Source organism: Penaeus chinensis, chromosome 21 (assembly GCF_019202785.1).
Source record: "Penaeus chinensis breed Huanghai No. 1 chromosome 21, ASM1920278v2, whole genome shotgun sequence".
Classification (NCBI taxonomy): domain Eukaryota; kingdom Metazoa; phylum Arthropoda; class Malacostraca; order Decapoda; family Penaeidae; genus Penaeus; species Penaeus chinensis.
Genome location: NC_061839.1, coordinates 504171 through 509170, shown reverse-complemented (window position 1 = coordinate 509170; position 5000 = coordinate 504171). Strand labels below are relative to the sequence as shown.

The 5000-nt window shown below is 37.3% G+C and overlaps 1 protein-coding gene across 1 annotated transcript in view; it reads left to right on the top strand.

Moving 5' to 3' along the window:
* LOC125036724 (5-hydroxytryptamine receptor 2C-like) overlaps window positions 1-5000 on the top strand; it is a gene marked incomplete at its 5' end in the record, with an annotated part of 42363 nt that overhangs the window by 11960 nt on the left and 25403 nt on the right.

Genomic DNA, 5000 nt, shown 5'->3' with positions numbered 1-5000 from the left:
CCTGTTCTGGGACTTTACTTCTTACTGTTTCATTGTTCTCAATACTTAGCGAATATATATATATTTTTTTTAAACCATGCTATTACTTTTGGTATGTGGGGTATTTTTGGTAAAAGTATATCCAAATTTCCTTTCTATAAAATTACGGCACTGAAGGGGCACGTATAAACTGCCAAATGTCATCATAATCACTACAGGACACTTATCAGCAAGAAACTGACGGAAATTTTAACAGACTATTTGCTAATGAATTATCGTACCAATGTACCCTCCAAACTTGTTACCTTTATTTTTTTTTTCTTGTGAGAACACTAGCTAATTCTGCTATTTTCCAAGGGTCTTCAACCTCATTACAATTAAATTCTAATAACCAGCCAACAACTGGATTTCCATGGACAGTACTAGCGCTTGATTCAGTTATAATTTTGGCCTCAATCAAAAAGGTCTCTCGATTAACTGTTTTACATTGGGGTAATCCTTGTTGTGTCCGGGATTGATGTGCTGATCACAAAATCTTCAAGGCCAAGTAATCTTAAATCATAATTCAATTCTAAAATTTCACACATTGTAAGCAAACTATTGGAATTCAAATATTATGCTTTATGGTAGTCTACTTTAGCTTTCGCATCCACAAATGTTCATATACATGTCTAGAAAGCTGAATATTAAAAAAAAAAAAAAAAAAAAATGCCTTGATCTGGTGAACCACTAACAAATTTTCGCCTAGTGTTAATGAAGAGGTCGCAAGTGTGATTCCTTTCTCACACAAATTCAGTTGTAGAACAGAATTCTCCAATTTTCTAATGCAACTCCCACATTAAGACATGCATCAAATAATCTGTTTGGTGGTTTTGCAGCCAAACTCACACATAGCACTTTCTATAGCTAAAGGGCAGTTCTGACTGCAACTTCCTCTCTCAAAAATCTTGAGGAATTAGGTCCGCTTGCACAATTTGTTATTGACTTTAATATGACAATTACAAACTGTCTTCGAGATGTAAAGCATCATATATTGAACCTATTTTTGCCTTGCTAGACTTATTGCGCATATATATTGCATGTTGCACAGATATATTTGAATGTTTTACCGATTTCCTGTTCACTCACCTCAATGCATACCGTATCAGTCACTTTAGCATGGCTTCCTTCACGATGCATATTTCAACTTATTTAAATTATGACAGGCAACTAAACACTTGCTTCCATCCATTTCTAAGAGCTTCGTATCATAACAAGTAATGTTTGTCCAGCGATTGGTTCAGAATATAAATAATAAAATACTATTTTAATGTAGATTTCATTGAACACTTAAACATACACCTTTGTCTAGTGTTTTTTTTTTTTTTTTATTTTTTTTTTTTTTTCTGTAGGTCCCTCAAAAATGTTATGACTTCTGCTGGTCATATTTATAAATGTGTTTACCGACGTGTATCTATCGTCTGGTGTTTTGGTTTCAACCGTTCTGCTCTTTACTTGCAAACTACCTGTTATTGTTATTCCTGGAGTGCAAATGCACCGTCTCGGGAAATTAGAGTAAAATATTATTTGCAAAAACGTCATTCAGTATTCATGTAAAGCATTAATATAGGTTCTTAAATCTGGTTTATTGATGATTTGAACATTTACAAGATACTATTCAAAAAAAAGAAAAAGAAAAAAAAACAAGCAAAGAGCAACGGTATCTCGTTTTCGTTTTTGAATGATTATTAATTCCAGTCATGTTTTTATTACTATCACTTTATGTCATGAAAAATATCGATTTCTATTTTCAAATATATATGATGCAGTAGTTGAAGGCAATTGAATACACCAACCTTTTAATGTGCAGATGCTGGTTAAGTCTTCTTCCAACTCAGCTCAGAATCCAAGCATCTAGATATGATCTATGCATTCATGAAAAAAAAGATCTAGTTAATTTAATCGAGATATATATTCGAAAGGTTTGACTAGGATTGTCATTAAGTGAAGAAACATAAATATCCAAACTAACTTGACACAACTAATACTTATAGTTAGAAATCCCGATAAAGATGTTCGTATTAGCAGTATTTGTCTTAAACGTGCAACATACGGTATAGAGGTGCTATCGCTAGATGGAGGCGTGGGCCGGCAGCTGCCACTATACACAGTGGCAGCTGCACTACTCATTAATGTGAGAGCCACCTGTTTTTTGGCCTTGTTATACAGGCACAGGAGCAAATTCCAAAAGCACTGAGTTCTTGGAACGCGGTCAGTTGGCCGTGTCTCAGAACATGTGTCCTCTATTCAGGAAGGACAATACAGACTGTCAACCTATTTTTAGACGTAAGAAGCGACTCAGTCCTTGCAGTTTTCAGTGTGTATGACCAAAATAATCCTCTGAGAGACGGAGACAGACACACGGTTATGATATAAGAGGGATTAGATGAACATAAACATCCATAGACAGCGTTTTAGAAATTTGATTGTTATACATTAATTAATTTTCGATGGCTAAGTCAAGAGATGTTGCATTCCCATAACAATAGCGCCTATTATTGTGCATTAATGCTGATATGTCTGTAAATGCAGGTGTCAGCTTTAAATTTCACATGGTGCCTGTCACTTACCTTCACAAAATTATCAAAACAATTATAATGGACTTCAAAACCAAATTAATATTAAAACACGAACAAACTGCTGCATACTTTATATTCTAGGCTCTCCATCACTCGAAAAACATAATATATTTATTATGTATTAAGATTAACAAGTCTGTACAAGTAATGGTTCTCTTAATTAATCAAAAAATAAAAATACTAATTACCAAATAAAAGGATAGCATCAAGCATTCCCCGTGGCCACTGGCAAAAAAATGCATAGCGCTCCGGCAAAGGCCAACATCTCACACCCTAGAAAACTCTTGTAGGACAGAGCTTGGACTGGTTCTTTCTAAGGCAATAAATCAACAGGGAGGTCTTCTAGTATGATCTTTTTAGCATATATATGCTGGGGGATTATTGGTATTTGCTGTGTTGATCACTGAGTCACTAAATGCATACTTTTTAATATTTAACTGGGTTATCTTTCACTTGACATAGTTGATTTACTTAAGTGTGTTACTTTTCTGCTTAGTGTATCCTCTTTTTGTACATGGCCACAAAAGCTAGCTTAATTGGCTGCCGGTTGTATGCTTCATATTTTCAATATACATGGACTTTAAATTGTCGTTAATTATAGTGCGATAAACAAAGGCAATCATTATAGAAAGCAGTATGCAATATGAACACTTCTTTCAGTGGCAGCGTACGTAATAACTATCATAACACTTAATTTAGTTCAGTGATTCTTAAATCACTTCAGTAGACATAAATACGAAGTCTGGTCATTATCATATGGAACAGTTATGGAATTACTAGAAAGAATAATTCCGTAAATAAGAAACTATCATTGTCCTATCCAAGCTGGATAAGATAAACAGTTACTTGGAGTAAGACTGGATAAGGAAAAAGGCCTCTTTTGTAATCCCACAAGGTAGGATATGTACTTACAGTATTAGATCTAAATCACTTTCTGTCAGTCAATGAGAGGTCCCTGTGGTTTTGTAGGCAGGTGCAATTTTTATACTTTGTAAGTGGCTTTTATAAATTGATGTGATGCCAAGTATAAGTTTTGTTTCTATGACTGACTTGCTCGCGATTTCTATTTTAAATACCACAACACACGTTTAGATTATGAAGGAGCAAAAGTTTAGAATTGCACTGTCAGTGTGATGGTTCGAAAAACTATCCCTATGTAGGGGTCAGGAAAGGGAAACAGAGGTCTTGATCTGCGAAAAGAGTAATGAGCCTTATTGTAATGTCTCAAATCTATTTCGCATTTTCGTTGTAGGCGTTTGGGAAGAATGATAGTATGGTTCGCGATTACTTGTCTAAGTTGAATTTCCAATTAGTTTTGGGTATTACAAGTTAAGGTAAATGTTACCGAGAGCGACGCACAAAGGTAGTGGGAAATGGACACCGCCATCTTAGAAAGCATAAGAAATAGAGTAGTAAACAGCACAGGTACAACTTGATGCGAAATGACGATATCCTCTGGATATCACCGTTCAGAAACGAGGTCCACATCGCCCTCACACAGCCAGAGTCCTTAATGTCGCATTTTCTATAAGCTGACAGGAAGTGCTAATAAAGGAGGGGGGGGGGGGTGCAGGGGGGTGGCTTGCCCCCTCCTGTCTAGGAAATAAATAGAAGGGAGGAAAGGTTAGGTTTGCATTAGGTTTTGGGACTTCGTCTCTGGAGGGTGCGTTGCTCTCGGTGACAAATTCCCAACTTAGAATTACTTTTCTTGGTGTCTTCGAATCGCTGAAAATAAAGATTTCAACTTCCGTTCCTGTGTGCATGTCTAGGAAAGTACAACAGCAAATACTCCCACCGCGCTGTGTGGTACGAGCCATCACGACAGTAAAAAGTTGAACCTCGAGCGTTTTACGTAACCGTTCCCCTGGATACTTCTGTGTTGCTAAAACACATGCTCACTGCATATAACAATACCGAAAGGAAGGTCAGAGGGAAAGGAAAGTCAGAGGAAAGGGAGATCAGAGGGAAACAAGGTCAGAGGCCAGAGGGTAAGGAAGGTCAGAGGTGAGAGGGAAGGGAAGTCAGAGGGAAACGGATGTCAGAGGAGGGGGAGGTCAGAGGGAAACGGAAGGACAGAGGTCAGAGGGAAAGAGAGGTCAGAGGTCACTCTGGCTATGAAGATGAAGGGGACGTGATGTTCCAGCGAGGTCGAGTCTCCTTCCAGGACGCCAGCAGATGACCAAAAGACCAAAGGATCTCATCAATCTCGACGAAGGAGCGACCGAGGTGACCGAAAGGGAATCCGATGGTCTTTTGAGATTAATGAGACTTCGGTCCGGAAAAAATCGGTACCTTGTCTTTTTTCTCTTTCTTTTTGCTTTCATGCTTCCCCCTTATTTATCTTCCTTGATGAAAGACAAGGAGAGAGAAAAAAGGACAGAAAATGAAAGAGGGGATAAAAAG